Genomic DNA, 20,583 nt, shown 5'->3' on the forward strand with positions numbered 1-20,583 from the left:
TAAAAATTATGTTGGCATCAAGTGACGCGAGAGCTTGGAGATGGAACAATCAGATAACCATAGTTAACCATGGACACCGATAGCACTTTGCCTACACAAAATTTTAAAAAAGGACCACAAAATAACCCCTTGAACTTTAAATTACTAACGATGTATGGAGCGATTTGCTAGAACGGCGTTCAGTTATTGAGGAAATGGAGTCTTTTACATTTTTACTGCGTAGGATGTGGGGATTGAAACATAGGGAAGTCAAGAATAGAGTTCATAGATATAGCTGTGTAGATTTGTTGGACCCTAAAACACCAAAAATCAGTAGAGCATGCATGGTCTCTGAAAAATTGATTGAGCCCCAGCCTCTTTACTACAGCTAACCTGCTCTGCCCAATTCTGTTCCAACTCCCTTTTCTTGCCTCCTTCCCATTCCACCACATACACAGACACACGCGTGCCCATGAAACACGGGCACGCCAGGCTCGCATCCCACCACCACTGGTACCCTGTCACCTCGACACCTGCACACCGCTACACGACGCACCTAACTATGCTACTCCTTTACCCGTGCCTACTGTCTTTTGCAGTCTGCACCATAGTGGCAACCAGTTTGTGCCGTTAATAGCATGCGGCGCAATGGTATCCAAGATGAGGGAGTGTCGACTTAGGCCAGCCCAGTTCCCTCCAACCAGTCTTGGTTCCACCTCCCTCTTCTTGCCTCGTTTCTATGCATGTTGCGCATAGGCACAGGCGTGCCCGTGAAACACGGGGCATGCCGGGCTTGGATTTGACCACCATACGCCACCCTGCCGACTCAAAAGTCCTGCACCACTACATGACGCACCTATCTCTGCTACCCTTTTATGCGTGCTGCTACCCCTTTATGCATGCTGTCACACTGACAGTTCGCATGAGAGGATGTCTGCATGAGAGCATGTCGGCATAAGGTAGCCCGGCTTCCTCCACCAATTCTATTTCCACCTCACTCTTGTTGCCTCATTCCATTTCGACTTGTGCATGTTGCACACAGGTAGATGCGTGCCCATGAAACACGGGGCATGTTGTACTTGCATCCGACCACCACAGACTGCTTGTGACCTCAACAACCCTAGCTCTGTTGCCCCTTTGACCAGCTGGCATATGAGCCCACAGTTGTGCCATTAAATATGGGCCAGGAGCTGCTGGCTACTCCCTCCTCTTACCTATAAAATATGACACCAAAGAACTCTTTTTCCCACGCTGATGCTCCCATAGCTCCACTACCTTCCCATTGATCCATGACCCTTCACTTTCTTCATCCATCTAATCTTCTTGGAGAACTCTGATCTGGTGAAAAAGGTGGCCTCCCTCTCCGCCAGCACCCTTAGCAAGGTAAGTAGCTTGTGAGCACCACCTAGAAATTCATACCTTCCTCTCATGTCCAGAAATGATTACCCCCTCCTTTTTGTGGTAGATGGAAGGAGAAGGATGGGTCACTAGCCATTGCTTGAACATAGAAGGTTTCCCCAAGCTCCTGTACAACACCATGGCAAGGCTTGGTATTTTGGACCACCCGGAATACATGGGAAGAGAGTACGAGGAGTACGGCACAGAACGATGTGAAGTGACTATCTATATCGGAGCAAGTAAAGACTTCCCTGACATAAAGCCATGGTCAGTTACCACCACAGGGTTCCGGTTTGAGGACACCTACCAAGCTATTGCCCGTAAGGCTCTGAGGTACCTATGCCAGATATATGAGAAGCCAATCTGTCGTACGCCAATGCGGTATTTTCCGCCTCTGGTAAGGAACCGCCCAATATGGATTACTCGGATGAAGACCCTAGAAGGTTGTGAATTAAGAGAAGATAACCCAACTGTAGTGTTCATGGCAAGGTACTTGCTCACCTTAGATGAGGAATATGATAAACAAGCAACCAAGCTCAAGGAGTGCAACCACAGGGCAGAAGAAGCTGAGAAGCAGATCAGGAAACTTCGTGTGCAGCTTGCTGAGTCTAAGGCCCAAGTGACCATATCTGAAAGTCGTGAGATCACTACAATTGAAGCCTTAAAGCAAGCCGATGACCGCCATGCACAAGAATTAAAAGATGCCTACTTAGTCACTCGGGTGAAAAGAAGGGCTCTCATATTGGGTGGCAAAGAGTGTGATGTGCTAGATGGAATCCCAATTGTAGCCATGGATAACGCCAAAAAGAAGTTTGGTGAGACCCCGCCAGCACCTCCGCCTACAGAGGTCACTGAGGAGGCTTCAGACCTGGAGCCTACCAAGGAAGAAGTCCTCCAGCAAAATCAGCCACCGGCAGAGAGCAAAGTTGGTCTTCCTCTCATCCCATTAGAAGGCCCTTCATCCTTAGATGAATGATCTAGCTAGGCACTCGAAGATCCAAGGGAATGAAGCTACTGTCCGAATTTAGAATTCTAGATTTAGTTTTAGCTAGCTCCTTTACACTAAGGGAAGTGAAAATTACTTCACTTTTGTGTAAACCCTCGTGTAAGGGATATGTGCTCCCATGTAGAACAAGATCTTTCTGCCTATAATGTAATAGCCTCACACCTACTTCATGCTTAATGGATAACCGTTATGACAGTTGATGCTTTCGTGTATTATACGGGTTAGCCAAACCTACCGCATTCCAACATAGGTTCAGATTATATATATATATATATATATATATATGACCTTTAGGGTTTTGTGGTATACCAATTGGTCACCCGCAGCGAAGCGCAGGCATCAGTGGCTAGTATCTAAGTATGGGCGGACCTATTTTCTGTGGGATGCTAGAGGAGAAGGTACATAAATTGCAATTGGAGTGTGGTGAGCAGTGCAGTGATTGGGCTATTTATAGCAGCTACCAGCTGATTATTGAAAGGGGCTCATATAATAAGCCAGTCGGTGAGGGTGGAAATAAATAATGCCCTCGCAGCAGCAGTGCCATGCTGAATCAAATAATTGCTCCTCCATAGTTGAGTGTTGTTTCTGACGTTGAGACAATCCTCCAAACAATTGAGTTGTGCCTTTGAGATGGTGGAAATGAAGGCAACCAAGGCCGACCGTCTCTAAGATTTTAGGCCCGCACAGCACCAGAATTGAAATGCGGTCAAGGTGACAGCTCACATACAACATGTTGGGATTGGCTAGTAATCCTGCAATTTTCTAATCTTTTGTTCAGTACACCACATTTTGTTCTATCTATATGTGGTGGGAAAATTAACGATACAAAGCCTATTTTAATTTGCACTTCCTACCCATTTTCCCATCAGGATACAAAACACAAAATACATCCTTCGCAGATCTATGTGTAAGTTCTCCAACTAGCAAGAGCCCGTCCAGCAGCGGCAGAAATTCCAGTCGTGCCACCCCGTAGGGAATGACAGGAGAGAAATTTGGTGCAGTGACCAGAGATAATGGAGGTGTAGCAATTGTGCCGCGAGCAGTTGTGAAGCAACAACAGTGCGCGTGTACATAGTCCTGCTGCAGCCTGCAGTTGCGTCGAGCATGGAGAGTAGCAACCATTTTTCAAGTGCACACCACCCGTACCTGAACTTGCTATATTGGTTTCATCTGGTGGCTGAAAACTCGCTGATACCTTGCATTCCTAGCTAGTTGTTTGTTATGGATGTGTATATGGGGCTATGGGCAGACATGATCAATGCTTAGTACAAAGTGCCAGAGGATCGGAGAAGCTGATGCATGTAGCACAACACAATAGAGTTAAAATAGCCACTAGCAAAGCAGTGCTTGGGGTACGAGCTAGCTAGAAACGGGATGAACTTATATATGGAGAGAGAGCTATTCATATGAGTTGCTCGAGGACATAACATTAGCAGTACAAGTACAAATGAATACTGCTCGGTTGTTGGCGATATCTTGTGGAACTAGTTGCTACAGGGGCATCAAGGGAAAAACAACAATCACCAATGAATATGGGCCCATATGGTTGTTGAATAGACCAATTCAATTAAGATGAGTTGCGCTGGGGCCAAGTGATCGACCTTGCTCTTGCAGCTAGCATGTTTACTGCGCACAGCTTTTTTATCGACCTAAGAAATTGAACTATTTCGCGACTGAAACCACTTGTTATGGTTTTCCTCTGTAACGCCATATTGGCCAATTCAGCGCACATCTTCATTGTCTGTTGGTTACACCGTGTAACTTCTTTTACCCATTCAGTACACATACTTAAAGATATATGATACAAGGTGCTTAGTTTCCCCAATTTCATTCACGATATAGGTGCTTTGTCCCTTGATTATCATGTAATGCCGCCGCTCCATTTAACGACCTCATTCAACTGATCTGACACTTAATTTTTTTTGGAATCAGCAATGGAAACTAATAATATGACACTTCAATGCTGGAAACTAATAATATGACACTTCAATGCTGACAATTCAACAGCTCATTTTGAAAGCTGTCGGCAGTGGCCTTTTAGCCATTGTTGCGTCTATCGTGGAGTCTGTCGTCAGACATTCGTCAACATCATCTGAAGCGTCAGTAGTTTTGCCACAGGCACATTCCATGTTGCTGGAAGCTCGCTGATACTTCCTATTCCTAGTTGGTTTGAATTAGTACTCAAGACGCTTATGCATCATGTACACAATACAATAATGCTGGAGGAGAGCCTATAACACTACAAGAAAACACGCCATGGGAACCGGTTGGAAACTCCCTTAGGCACCGGTTTTCCAACCGGTTCCCGCAAACCGAGACCAATGGCCTCGCCTTTAGACACCGGGTTTTTCAATCGGTGCCTTAGCCTTCCATTGGTACCGGTTGGAAAGACCAACCGGTACCAAAGAGGCTGCCACGCTGACGTAAGGTGGCAGCCCCTTTGGTACCGATTGGTCTTTCCAACCGGTACCAATGACCTTTTTCTTTTTTTCCCCAAATCCAGTTTTGTTTATTATATTTATTACTATTTATTCTTTTATAATTGCTAAACGCACTCAAGCTCTACAGTACTATACGTTTATTGGTCGTTCGTGTTCGTTTTTAGAGAATATTTGAAACTAACTAAAAGTGAAATGCGAGCATATAATTAAGCTAATTAGATGGACTAATATATTTACAAATTTATAAAAAATCAAGGCATAATGTTTAAAAATATTTACAAATGTACAAGTCATGTTTGTAGTCCAACTACTGGTCCCCTCATGAGGTTGATGGAAGTCCTCTATGGATGTGACCGTCGTGGTAGAACTCACCTCTAGGATCCAAGATCTCGTTCAAAATGAATCCGGCGAGCTGCTCACACACGACGTTGATCCGATCAGTAGAGTAACATTCATCCCCCATTTGAGACATCTATCATTTAGGAAAAAAATATTAACATCATGTGCGTTAATACAATTATGAAAATATACTAGTGAACGGTTTGGATGTACTCTCGTGTCTTCATCAGTAGCCTTCCCGCATGGAGTCATGATGTGCAAGTAGTCGCATACGTAGTACCCGCACCAATCAGTTCCTTGTTGTTGTCTCGCACACTTAAGGAGAAACAAATAAATTACTCAATTTATAACAATTTGGGATTATATACTTAACTAGACAAATCTTTATGAATCAACATACCGGATAATCCATGTTAACGTTCAGTTCGGGTCTCCATTGACCACATCCTTTGTTATTTTTCACAAATTTTTTCCAAACCCTGTGCTCAGAGTTAAGTTTGATATTCAGGAATTGTTATTAACAGAAAAAGGATTTGATTGTGCAAACTGAACTTACCTGTTCAAGGGGTCTAGGATATGTTGGATTGCGGACTTTGGATTTCTCATTGAGTCAAAGACTATAAGATTGCCGGTCTCTACGGAAAGTATGAGTAAAATCCAATAATAACTGCAGATATAGATAGGATATATACATACATGCATTAGACGACTTAGTATTTATTTAGTAATATAACATAGGATTGAGTCGACCAAGACTTACCCAAAGTTGTATGGTATGAATATATAGGATTTGTAATTTTGCCTAGTCAACGAATCATACATGTTTTGGCACGTTTCCTTGTAATTTTCGTTGAGCACTTTCTGGTTGACTAGCAAAGGAGACATGAAGCCGATCTGATGGTGCCATCCATGTTTTCAGCTTCTTTGGGTCTCCTGTCTAAATGATACAATAGAAATTTTATAATGCACATATATAATTATGTTTTTGTTAACAAAAAGTATTAATGTAGAGGTAAGTGATACTTATAAAACCCAAATGGTGATGATAGAGGCGTCGAGGGCTTGTCGATGGTAAATGTGATATAAATTTTCGAAGTACACCCAGAAGTCGTCCTCCCCGCGGAAGAAATCATGGTCACGATACTTGACTCCAAACATTTTCCCTTCGTCATTCGACATTCGCAGGTACCATCTATGCAAATGGAACATCTGCGTGCCTAGACTTTTCTCCTCTTCCTCAGTGACAAAAGGTTTTCCATGCTGGAATGGAGTAAGAACGGGAGCGACAGGGATTTCCGCCTCCACTTGCCCCGTTGCCTCCTCTAGCGTTAATCCAGTTTCAGAAAGAAATATCGCGGCCTGTAGGTCCGCCTGGAGTTGTACGTCCGTCGGGTGTAGGAGTGGCAACCCTGCCACCTGGAGGGGCTCGAGTTCTTTTTGTTGTGTGCCAAGCTGAGGAATTGTCTTGCCACATTTTTTCTTCAGATTTCTCACCTTGTGTTCAGAGTACGATCATAGTATGAGGGTAAGCTTTTCTGTTTTGGTGGGTTGTCTAGATTTGCGAGAAGGTTTTTCCCTAGTTCTAGAGGTACCTTTTCCCTCGGCGGGGGGACTTTAGGCTTCAATTGTTCTTTTATATATCGAGCAGTCTCCTCTTCCAACTCCTCAGCGGTTTTCTCGTAGGTTAATTTTCTTTCGACCGTTTTCTGCTTCTTCTTTGAGGGTCCAGCCGCTGGGAGGGATGCTGTCTTTTTCTTTCCTTTTTCTGGTGCAGGAAGAGTTGGAGTACTCGTGGCCCTTTGCGCCGGCGGAGACGGTGGTGAACGAGGTGGTTGTGGGGACGGCAGTGAGGGAGGACGCGGAGACGGGCCATCGGTCTGCACGGGAGCTGTTGTGCTTGCAGTAAGTTTGATGTCGGCCTTGCACCATAGAACGGCCCCGTGCAGTGCGTCTCCCAATGTCTTCTCTCCATCCCCTCCAACAAAGTCGAGCTCAAGATCCTCATTGTTTCCAACTATCTGCTCGACTGTGATGGAGGTGTATCCAGGGGGTATCGGCCTTCCATGAATTGTAGTAGAAGGATTTACGGGCAGGGCTGACCCGTATGCGACATGAATGGATATATTTCTTGCTCGCACATGAAGCTCGCACGGTGTCGGCATGGTGACATCATCCACTAGATACCTCTGGTCATCTACCGCCGTTGGCTCAATTTGGGGTTGTTGTTCCGCTTGTACGTCGGGCGCCGCCGTGGATGCACAGTTGCTGCGTCGCTGAGAGGCCGGGCTTATCACAACATCTGGGTGCGACCCAGCGTGCCCCTTTGGCTCAGAGCTAGCTGCACTGCCTCATTGACCCTGGCGTCCATCTGAGATTCCAAGGACGTAACCCTCCTGTTCATCTCTTCTTGTATGGCTTGAAATTTCTCTTCCTGTTCGGCTTTGCTCTTTCAGTGAGTCTTGTAAGAGGAATCTCCGGCCCAAGCAACTTTCCATGGGATCACGCCGATGCCGCGGGCTCGTCCAGGGTGTTCCGGATTCTTTAATGCCCTTGTCAGCTCATCATTCTCCCTTTGAGTCTGGAATGTTCCTTGTTGGGTCTCATCTATTGCAGCGACTAGATCGCGGGACACTTCTTGCATATGTTCGGGCACGACCAAACTTCCATCCAACTGGTTTAATGTCATGCCATTAGTAAATAACCACCACTTGGATCTATCCGGCCAATCCCAAGTCGTCGGCCTGATGCCTCTATCCATAAGGTCCTGCTCCATCTTCTGCCATTTTTTAGCTGACTTCTTGTACCCGGCAGCCCCAAGGTGGTGGCTGTACTTCTTATTTGCTGCATTCACCTTGGCCTATTTGGATTTTTCTTGGGCTTCCTCTGATAGTTTGTATTGTTTGAACTCCTCCCAGTATGGTTTAACCTGAGGAAGATCGTCCCAGTTCGGCTCCTTATCCTTCTTGATGTAATTGATGTACAACTTCTTCTTGAAAGTTGCAAAGGCAAGGGCCATCTTTTTCAAGGCACATTTCTTCACAAGTTCTTGGTCAACTCCTTCAGGAAGAGTGAACATATCCTTGAGTTCTGCCCATAGCATTTCCTTCTGATGTGCAAGCACGACATATTGCTGTTCTTCGGGTTTGCTCGTTTTCCATAGTCTTGTGGTGATCGGAATTCTTGCCCGAACAATAACCCCACATTGGTTGACAAATTTTGTGCTAGCAGCCTCTGGAGCACTTGGACAGCCCTCTACGTCCACTTCTGTGACGACCTATCTTCCCTCCATTTTCTTGGTTGGCCGGCGTCTCCCTTTTGACTGGCTCAACGAAGTCGATGCGGAGGTCGACTAAATTACAGAAAAGATATGTTAATCGTAAAACTAATCTACCGAAGTCACCATGCATATAATTTTAAGATTCGTACTGGAACATGCTGCTGTTGATTGGGCGGCGGCGCAAAGTCATCATCTTCTTCATCGGCATCTCCAGACATATTCAGTAACGAATCAGCTATCCGAGCATCTTCTTCAGCGATTGGCTGGGTGGTGTTGGCCCTCGTATCTTCGTTTATTGCATCCAACATGTATTGCTTGGTGACCTTGTCATCACCGAAGGGGTCCATCCTTAACTGAAACCGTAAAAATGTGTTAGAGTATGTGTCCATCCTTAAATGAAGTAGGAGAATTAAATTCTTTGAACAAATATGCATGTTTGAGAGAGAGAGTGTGTGCGTATGCTAGAGGGACAGAGAAAGAGAGAGAGAGAGAGTTAGTGAGTGTGTGTGAGTCAGTGTGTGTGTGGGTGTGTGTGTCTGTGTGTTTGTGTGTTAGTGGGATAGAGAAATAGAGAGAGAGAGTTAGTGTGTGTGTGAGTTAGTGTGTGAGTGTGTGTGAGTGAGTGTGTGTGTCAAGGGTCGAGGGTCGATACTTTATATAAATGTGTTAGAGTGTGTTAGGGTGTGTTTGTGTGTGTGTTAGAGTGTGTGTGTGTGTGTCTCTCTCTGTGTGTGTGTTAGTGTGAGTGTGTGTGTCTTTGAGAGAGCGAGAGGGTGTGTGTGTGTGAGAGAGAGAGAGTGAGGGGGTGTGTGTGAGAGAGAGTGAGTGTGTGTGTGTGAGAGAGAGTTAGTGTGTGTGTGTGTCATGGATCCGGGTCAAGGAACGGGGTCGAGAAACCGGGTCGAATAACAGGGTCGAGGTCGAGGGTCGAGGGACGGGGTCGAGGGTCGAGGCACGGCGAATGTGTGTGTGAGTTAGAGAGCGAATATGAACGGGTTCGAGCTCGAGAATTAATTTAAATCAATCTAAATTACAAATGCAATACATGAAATCAAGAATTACAAAATAAAATAATCAATACTTGGTAAATTGAATTCTTTGAATACAAGTACACAAATGTCGTCATTACTCGTCGTCGTCATTACTCATTGTCGTTGTCATTACTCGTCGTCGTCATTACATTATGCAGTGTAATAAAATTATACATAAAGTAATAAAATTCTAAAAATCATTATTGTATCTAATACTAATAGTAATAGTTAAAAGCATTATTCTATCTAAATACTAATATACATAGTCGAGGTGGGCCGGGAGGGCGATCAAGGATGGGGCGAGCACCGGCGAGGTCGAGGACGGCGGCACGAGGGCGTTTCCCAGCCGGACCGGGCGCGTGGAGTCACCCGGAGTCGACGTCGACGAAGACGTCGGCACGGGCGAGGGCGGAGGAGGGGCGGGCCACCGGCGCGGGCGAGGGCGGAGGAGGAGCGTGTGCGGAGGAGGCCACCGGAGACGGCGGCACGACGATGCGGTGGTGCGCGGCGAAGGACGGCGACGGCAGCACGAGGATTGGGGTCGACGCAGTGGCGGTGGTGGCAACGAACAAGATCGGGGAGGACTTAGCTGAGGAAGAAGAAGGGGATGGATTATATAGGCAGGGCCTTTAGTACCGGATGAAAACATCACCCGGTGCCAATGGCTGCCTTAGGCACCGGTTTCTGTATCACCCGGTGCCTTTATGAAGCCTTAGGCACCGGTTTCTGTTTCACCCGGTGCCTTAGGATCCCAACAGGCGGGAAATGAAATACACTTTTGCACCGGGTGAGGAAAACAAACCGGTGACTAAGGCCTCTTTTGCTTTATCTAGACTGGTGGCCCTGTAATGTTTGAAATCTCTAAATAGCGCAATGGTAACTCAACTTGTTTTGAGCACGGGAGCCTAGGTTCGACTCCCGCCCAGAGCACCTTTTTTTTTGACAAAAAAGCCTTTGGTACCGGTTGAAACTACCAACCGGTACCAAAGGAGTTTTCTCTTAATTGCCACATAAATGATATATTTTTCTACTAATTGCCTAATAAATCATTTAAAGACATAATAAATCATTTTAATTGCATAATAAATCATAGTAAATCAAATAATTGCATAATAAATCAATTAAATGCACAATAATTCTAATTACTACATGATAAATCATTTAGTAGCATATGTAATCATTTTGATTGCATAATAAATCAAATAATTGCATAATAAATCATTTAAATGCCAATAATTTTAATTACTACATAATAAATCATTTAGGTGCATAACTAATTTTTTAATTGCATAATAAATCAAATAATTGCATAATAAATCATTTAAATGCATAATAATTCTAATTACTACATGATAAATCATTTAGGTGCATAACAAATCATTTTAATTGCATAATAAATCATAATAGATCAAATAATTGCATAATAAATCATTTAATTGCCCAATAAATCAATTCATTGCATAAGAAATCTGATAATATTCACAGAAAATATTACAAGACATAATCATTCAACTAAGGAAATATTAACGATGGTTCGCTTTACAATCGTCCCATCATTATGATCATGACGTGCGTACGGAGCCTCCTCTTCGGCTAAAAGAATACTTATGTCAACCTCCACTGCGAACGGAGTCATATATTCAACCTTATTGTATTCTTCTTCATCTGTGACATCGTCGACTCCCACAATTTTCCATTTTCCTGCCAGAACAATATGGCACTTTGGCTCATCTCCGGCACCTACAAAACTTGATTTATTTCTAGACTTGTCCTTTCTCGGTTTGCTAGACATGTCCTGCACATAGAAAACTTGAGTGACATTTTTAGTTAGGACGAATGGTTCGTCTCGATAGCCAAGCTCTTTGAGGTCTACCGTTGTCATTTCGTACTCGTCGATATCGACATATTTTCCTGTGAGTTTAACCCATTGACAACGAAATAGAGGTATCTTCAACGGCCCATAGTCGAGTTCCCAGATCTCTTCAATGTAACCAAAATATGAGTTCGTTTGGCCACTAGAGTCGGTGGCATCTATACGGACACCACTATTTTGATTGGTGCTCTTGTTATCTTGGGCTCTTGTATAAAATGTGTAACCATTAATTTCATATCCTTGGTACATCAGGATTGAATTTGCTGGACCCCTGGCCAGCCAAGCTAGCTGCTCATGAATTTGATCGTTGGCCATGACTTCCTTCTGCAACCAGGTGGCGAATGTATCGTTATGATGTTTTGTAATCCATGTCTCAGACTTCAAAGGGTATATGCTTCACACAATTTGCATGTGCTCCTCCATGTATGGAGCCACCAAGGCTGATTGTTGCAGAACTGTGAGATGTGCTTTGCTCAACGTGGCATGATCTGTGGCATTTACTGATTTTCTTCCAAGTGTGCCCTTTCCAATCAGCCGCCCCTCATGACGTGATACTGGAATCCCAATTGAGCAAAGTTCTTCCACATAGTCAACACAAAACTCAATGACCTCCTCTGTGACGTAACCCTTCGCAATGCTTCCTTCTGGACGAGCCCGATTACGAACGTATTACTTTAGGACTGCAAAGTATCGTTCAAAAGGTAACATATTATGAAGGAAAATAGGACCGAGAATACCAATCTCTTTGACCAGGTGAACTAGAAGATGCGTCATAATATTGAAGAGTGATGGAGGAAATATCATTTCAAGACTGACTAAACTTTGGACAACATCCTCTTGTAGACTGCTTAAACTCGATGGATCGATTGCCTTCTGAGAAATTATGTTGAGAAAGGCGCATAGCTTTATAATTGTTGCTCGAACATTAGCTGGTAGGTAGAATACCTCTAAGTGCAACTAGAATCAATTGCGTCATCAACACGTGACAGTCATGGGACTTTACGTGTGCGAATTTCTTCTCTTTCAAGTTCAGTAGCCTCTTTATATTCGAAGAGTAGCCTGATGGGACCTTGATACTGTTCAAACAATCGAACATACTTTGCTTCTCTTCCTTACTAAGAGTGTAGCACACAGGACCTAGATAATGACGTCCTTTATCCCTTTTTTCTGGATGTAGGACGGCCCGTTGTTTCATACGTTGAAGATCTTGCCGCGCTTCCAATGTATCCTTTGGCTTACCATAGACACCAAGGAAGCCTAGAAGGTTTACACAAAGATTTTTTGTTAGGTGCATCACATCAATTGCGTGGCGGACGTCTAAGACTTCCCAATAAGGTAACTCCCAAAAAATACTCTTCTTCTTCCACATAGGTGCACGTCCGTCATCACTCTGCACTGATCTGCTGCCGGGTCCTTTTCCAAATACTACTTTTATATCTTTGACCATTTCAAGCACCATTTTCCCACAACGGTGCCTAGGCTTGGTACGATGATCTGCCTTTCCATCGTAGTGAGCATGCCTCCTCCTTAATGGGTGCTTGATCGGAAGAAATCGACGATGACCCATATACACGATCTTCCTACAATGCTTGAGGTACGTGCTGTCAGTTTCTTCTAAACAATGGCTGCATGCCCTATAACCCTTATTGGATTGTCCGGAGAGGTTACTTAGTGCTGGCCAATCATTGGTGGTTACGAAAAGTAATGCACGAAGGTTAAAATGATCCTCTATGTGCGCATCCCACATACGAACACCCTCCTCTTTCCACAACAATAGAAGATCCTCAATCAGTGGTTTCAAATACACATCTATATCGTTACCGGGTTGCTTCGGGCCGGGGATAAGCACGGACATCATATTGAATTTCCGCTTCATACACAACCAGGGTGAAAGGTTGTATATACAGAGTGTCACAGGCCAGGTACTATGGCCACGACTCTGCTCACCGAAAGGATTCATGCCATCCGTACTTAAGCCGAACCTTATATTCCTCACATCATTTGCAAATGTTGGGAATGTTCTGTCCACTTTTCTCCACTGCGACCCATCAGTGGGGTGTCTCAACATATTGTCTTGCTTACGTTCTTCTTTGTGCCATCGCATCAATTTAGCATTCGTTTTGTTCGTGAACAAATGTTTCAGACGTGGTATAAGAGGGAAATACCACATCACCTTGGCAGGCACCCTCTTCTTGACACGCATCCCCTCAACGTTGCCTGGATCATCTCGAGGGATCTTATGCCGGCATGCGTTGCATACTGGGCATGAATCCAAATTTTCATACTCACCTCGATATAGGATGCAGTCATTAGGACAAGCATGTATCTTCTGTGCCTCTAATCCTAAAGGACAAACAACTTTTTTTGCCTCATATGTTGTTGCCGGCAAGGTGTTACCCTCAGGGAGTAAGTTTTTTATAAGTTTCAGCAACTCCTCGAATCCCTTGTCAGACAAACCATTTGATGCCTGCCATTGCAACAATTCCAATGTCGTACCCAACTTCTTTTGGTCTTGTTTGCAATCAGGGTACAACAATGTTCTGTAGTCCTCCAACATACACTTCAGATCTCTCGATTCCTTTTCTGTTTCGCAACCTTCCTCAGTTTCGCGCAACATCTGACCAAGATCATCTTCTACAACGTATCCTTTAGTACTTCTTCAGACTCACCCATTGCAGTGTCTTTGAAAAAGGCATTTAATTGACTGCAAAGTCAGGAATCCTGTCCTCTTCTTCTACATTATTATACAGCATAATTCCTCTTTCGCCATGCTTGGTCCAAACATAGTAGTTCGGCATGAAACCACTATTGAACAAGTGACTGTGGATGGTTCTTGATGATGAGTAATCCTTCTCATTCTTACAAAATTTGCATGTACAATGAACGAAACCGCCATACTTGTGTTTCTCGGCCACTTCTATGAATTCATGCACGCCATCAATGAACTCCTTTGAACGCCAGTCGGCCATGTACATCTATTGCCGACTCATCTGGGTCCACAATACATTTATATACATCATTGTAGTGTATAAATAGTTCATTCATACTACCAATTTATAACTAATATTGAATACGCTATTAATAAAACTGAACTACAAAATTATAACGATGCATATGACCTTCTGACTGTATGACTGTGTAAAAACTTTGTTTCTCTATATGAAACTTTATATTTTTGTTCAAGAAACGACGCATGTGGCCTTCTGGCCTAGCTGAGCTGCGGGTCTCGAATTGGCGCAGCATGCATCTCGAATGTGGAATCTTGTAAAGTTTTAGAATTTTGAAGGGAACTAAATAAAGCACCCTTGCATATGTAATTGATAATATTTCCATACAAAATTTGAATTCAAATATATAATTGATAATGCATATAACTATAATAAATAGATACTATTCACTTATCAAATAAATTGATAAAACATATAAATACAATAATTTGATAGTATTCACATATTAAATAAATTGATAACACATATAACTACAATAAAATGCTACAACTAAAAATAATTATCACATGTATAAACTAAATTAAGTGATAACTGCTTCTAAAAACCAATTGCTAAGTTATGGAGAAAAATAACTAACCTTTTTTGAAAAAAACAAAAATTCGTCTCCCTTCCCCTCACTCAGCTGCTATGAACAGAGAGTTCATGGCAGCTTGGAGGGGGGAGGGGTTGGGGTATTTATAGACGTGGCTCAAAGGCACCGATTGATGCTCAACAATCGGTGCCAAACAATAGACATAGGCACCGGTTGAAGTTACCAACCGGTGCCTTTGTTGTGGGCACGTGGCGGCACCAGGTCATGGCAAAACCCGGTGCCATTGTCCGTCTTTTAGGCACCGGTTGGTGCCACCAACCGGTACCTATTCCTCCTTGATCTTTTGGTACCGGTTGGTGGCACTAACCGGTACCTATACTGGGTTTTGGTACCGGATAATGTTTTAACCCGGTACCAAACCCCTTACCTTTGATCGCCGCTGGCCAAAGGTACCGGCTGCTTTTGCAACCGGCACTGATGCGCATCAGTACCGGTTGCAAAAGCAGTTGGTATCTTTGGCCAGGACCTTTGGGCCGTTTTCTAGTAGTGTAAATTGAATAGTAGCATTTTTGTTACTAGGTTAATGATACTAGGTTAACCAGTGGACGCACCTGCACGAGATAGCCCCAACTGCAGAATGGTTTTGTCGGAAATGGTGTGTGCAATCAGCATTACATTCTCTGCTTTAGAAATAAATGAGCCATTTTCAGGGTTCTGACGTGCAACTGGTCATCGAAATAAAATAGATGTACCTAAAAATGTTTTTTATGGCACAGTGAATGATAGTCATGTGTGATGGAAATATTAGGGATGGTAGGCCATCACCCTGTGTGTTTGCACAAGCTAGCAATATTCATGGGAGACTGTTTAAAACGAAAATGATTAATGATATAGCTATTTTCAATTTACAATTTCAATGGCTTGCAACTATGAATATAGATTTTAGTCATTGTATGAGAAACCTTCCTGTCAACAAATATATTATTACTACTCCTGCATCTAGAGTTCACAATTAAATATATAGCATATTGACCTTTTTTGTGGCATTTTTATCCACTGATAAAATTAATTACTCGATGCCTATTTTGATAAAATTCTATCTTAGTTTCGATATGTGGATTGGTTGACCACATTCGTCGGATGATCCAATTTCTCGGTTTCTGAATTCTTTTATGCTGCCAAGGGATCTGGCTTCCTTTTTAGCTGATACAGACATGTTCCATAGTTTACCTGTGACCGGGTCCCATGTTGGACGTCCTGCAGCTCTACAATATGAGTTGCTGGTCTTTGATATGGACACAAAGACCTACAAACAGGATCCATATAGCAGCTCGAAGGCTACTGAAAGTGGCTAGCGCCCCTACACAGCATATGAAGGCGTAGCTGTTTTGCGGTGAGCAGCGGTGTGGTAACTGCCGCGTGTGGACATGATCCTGGTGTAGTTGCATTGAGCATGGTGCATGCTAGACGGCTCCTCCACTCGATGCATGACTGATCCTGAACATGGGTTGTGGATTGAATTCATTTGCTGAAAACTCACTGATTCCTCACATTCCTAGATATATATGCACATATGGGCAGACATGTATGCTTGTTACAAAGTACAAGAGGAAAAGCTATATAGCAGATTGCACTGTGGAGTTAAAATAGCCACTAGTAGTGCATTGCTTGGGCTAGCAGCTAGCTAGCAATGAGACAAACTTATATTTAGAGAAACTAGTCATATGAGATGCTCGAGGAAATAGTAGCAGTACACACATGAATAGATATAATATATATTGCTTGGTTGTTGGCAGTATCTCTTTATGGAATTGGTTGCTGCACAGAGTCTTGAAAGGAAAAACAGTACAATTACCAATTAATGTAGGCTAGCATGGGTATGGTTGAATACTTGAATGGGCCAATTGAATTTTCTAGTGAGATCATGACATCGAAAACAACTTGAGATCATGCTATTCATTCAGTCATACTCATACATATATATGATGTATGGTGCTTAGTTTCCACATGATTCACGACACACCACTAGAAAAATGTAGATTGAACAATGGTTCAAGTTTTTCCTTTCGGCTTTTATCGAACCCGACAGGAGCAAGTCTTCAGTCCTTGATTATCATGTAGTGCTGCCGTTCCATTTAAGGACCTAGTCCAACTAATCGGACACTCTTCATTTTGACGGAATATGCTAGGAAAGCAAATCTGGCACTTGCTGAAAAAACCGAGGACCCGTGTCTGGATCATGAAGCTTGAACTGCACCCCTGCCCAGCAAGACACCGTAAAGGATAGTGCACGCAGCTAGTTCTTGTTCCACGAGCACTGTAGAGATGGCCAGCACTAATAACTCCATGAGCCATCATGACTCATGACAATAGCAGCCTAAAGACTCATTTTAGAAGTTGTCGGCTGTGGTCTTTCAGGAGTTGTTACATCTATCTTGGAGTCTTGCAGCCATTCCTTAAAATATTGTATAGTGTCAGTAGTAGTTGTGGCACAGGTAGAATTCGTGTGGATGGCTTGAAACTTGCTGATACTTCCTATTCCTCTGCTGGTTTGAATTAATACTCGAAACGCTCATGCATCATGTACATGATGCAATAATGCTGGAGAAGAACCAATAATGTAAAACAAATTGGATAGTAGCAGCACATTGCACAAGCAGCATGTAGATGGCTAGATAGGAGAAACTTAGATAGAGGCTGTAAGCGGTAGTGAGCAAAAGCCGCGTGTGTACATAGTGCTGGCGCAGTTGTATCGAGCATGGAGGGTAGCAACCATTCTTCAAGTGCACCCCACTTGTTCACAGATCCTGAGCTTGCTACATGGATTCATTTGGTGGCTGAAAACTCGCTGATACCTTGCATTCCTAGCTAGTTATTTCTTATGGATATGCACATATGCGTAGACATACATGCTTAGTACAAAAAAAATGCTAGGGAGAACCTGTAGCAGATTGTACAATGTAGTTACCCTAAAAAAAGATTGTACAATGTAGTTGCCCTAAAAAATATTGTACAATGTTAAAATAGCCACCGGTAGTGTGCAGTGTTGTGCTTGGGCTAGCAGCTAGTTAGCAAAGGGATAAAGTTATATATAGAAGCTCGTCATATGAGCTGCTTGAGGAATGAAACGAACATGGCATCATTTATGCCATTTCGAGTGATTTTGGTGATCGAATGACAACGCAATCAATGGGACTAATATGATTGTTAAGATGACCATTCTTAGGCTTTTAGGTTCAAGTGATGACAAAGAGAGAGAAGATAGGCGTAGCTAGGCCGAAGGGCTGCCCCTACGGGGGTTCCACTACCCGGTTAGCGGACGGGGGTCGAGGGGGAGCCGCCCCTCGCGGGTCTCAGGGCAGCGCCCTGAAAGCTCTTCGGTCAGTTGCACCGGAAGAACCGACGCATGAGCATCGGTGCATCCGATGGTTGTCGGAAGAACCGACGCCATGATTTTTTGGTGCAGAAGGGAATCGAAGCCAAGTCAACTTATAGGCACCGGATGAACCGATGGTTCAAAAAGGGGCATCGGTGCATTGGGCATACTGTGTTCCAGAGACGATGCAAGTCGCGCAAAAGCCAAGTCTTCAGCACCGGTTGAACCGGTGAAGCATCGGTGCATACCATTGGTGTAATGACGTCAACAGAAGAGTTGAGTGCTGTGAGTGACCGATTTAACCGACGGCTAAGCATCGGTTCAACCGGTGGTCACTGTGTCAGCTGTCAGTTGTTCAACGACTACTTCGGGTTATGAGTGACCGGATGAACCGACGCTACCCCAGCTAGAGGCATCGGTTCATCCGATGATACGCAGATTTTCTGCTGACCGTTGGAGCAACGGCTACAAGACTTGGTGACCTATATATACGCCTCACCCCGGCCATTTGAAGCTTGCTGGAGTTGCTAGACTTCCCACACATACTCAAGAACATCTCCAAGCCATACAAGAGCATCAAGATCATATCCTTAGCCCTTAGGACACTTGAGAGTGTTGTGTAAAGGATTAGCTCTTAGTGAGTGAGATTGCAAGGCTTCGAGCCTTTGTGCTGTGGTTCATTAGCGAACCAAAACAAAAGCTTGGTGCGCCGGCACCTTGGAGCGTGAAGCTCGCCGGCAACGTCATCGACCCTCCGACTTGGTGTGGAGCAGCGACGACATCTTTGTGCGGGGGACGTGGAGACCCCCATCCTTTGTGGAGAAGCTCCTTAGTGGAACCCGGGGCCAAGGTGACCGTGATTGTGTTCACGGAAGAGACTTGGTGGCCGAGTAGCAATACTCTTAGTGAGTGCTACAACAACGTGGATGTAGGTGTGCCTTTGTGGCTAACCGAACCACGGGATAAACACCCGCGTCAAGAGTTTGCTATCTCCTATCCCGCTCATTAAGCTTCCGTATTTCATACTAGCAATTTGTGTGCCTTTACTTTCATAGAATAGTTTCTTGATAGGAAAGGCTATAGGTTGCTAAACTCTTTTGGGATAGGGGTTTCACACTAGAACAACCTAGTTGCACATCTAGATAGCATGTTTTAGTTTAAGTTTTGTGCAAACTAGTTGGAGCCATAGGTCAAAGTTTTTATTAGTGCCTAATTCACCCCCCTCCCCCTCTTAGGCTAGAGCACCCGATCCTTTCAAGGAAATAGTAATAATAGTACACACACAAATGAATATTGCTCGGTTGTTCTTGTTGGTCATCTCTCCGAGAAGAGTAGTAAGAGTACTGCTACCATTATTTTGATAGCATTCAAGTTTTGGGAAAAATTGGATCTATGTTTGTGAATCAATGTCTAGGTGCCTGAAATATTGATGTCGCAAGATCACGAGCTTCTTTTTCGCTGATACAGACATGTTCCATTGTTTCTCTTACTTTGGGTCCCACATTATGGTATTCAAGGCGGAGCTAGGTCCTTTCATGAATGGGGACCAACTGGCCCGATAATATTTTGCAATTCCTTCATGAAGCAATGTTCATCCTTAGGCTGACCCCATATTGTCCCAATGGATCTGATCCCAACATCATTCATTCCCAGCTAGATTCGCCCGCTACTATCCATCGGTCCGAACCAGCTGCCGGAGGCTAGTGGAGGAGAATGAACTGGCCATGATGAGGAGTTGCCATCCACTGCTCGATAGACAAGAAGATCAAAAGTGTCACATGTGTTCACTCTGGAGCTACCGCCGTTTCCACCAGATGTCCTGACCCTCTTGTAGCGGAACACATCTTTGTAATGTTCAAGGGATGAAGTTACCAATTGCAGGGGCGAGCGATGGCTAGTTAACAGGAACGGTTGCGTCAAGCCATAGGGGTAGGAGCCTAAGCGAGCTTTGTTTGTGGCATCGATGCGGTGGTTGGAACCTTGCTAATATCTCACATTCCTAGCTAGCTGTTTTAGCTAATACATACTCTTATGAGCATATCTAAGTATGGTCGGACGTGCTTGCTATGGGATGTTGGAGGAGAAGCTATACAAATTGCAACTAGAATGCCGAAGTGCTGGCTTGGGCAATCAAAATCATTTTTAATTGAAGCATCTCTCGAGCATGAATACATGCAATTTATAGCAACTGTTGCAGTTGTACTCCAGAAATAACTTTTGCCATTACTTGATAGTAATATAACATGAGATCAAGAAACACAGTGGCAATGCAATAGCTTTTGTAATAACAATCGAGTTATACAAGGACTTTGTACCGTTATCA

Source organism: Panicum virgatum, chromosome 2K, assembly GCF_016808335.1.
Source record: "Panicum virgatum strain AP13 chromosome 2K, P.virgatum_v5, whole genome shotgun sequence".
Taxonomy (NCBI): Eukaryota; Viridiplantae; Streptophyta; class Magnoliopsida; order Poales; family Poaceae; genus Panicum; species Panicum virgatum.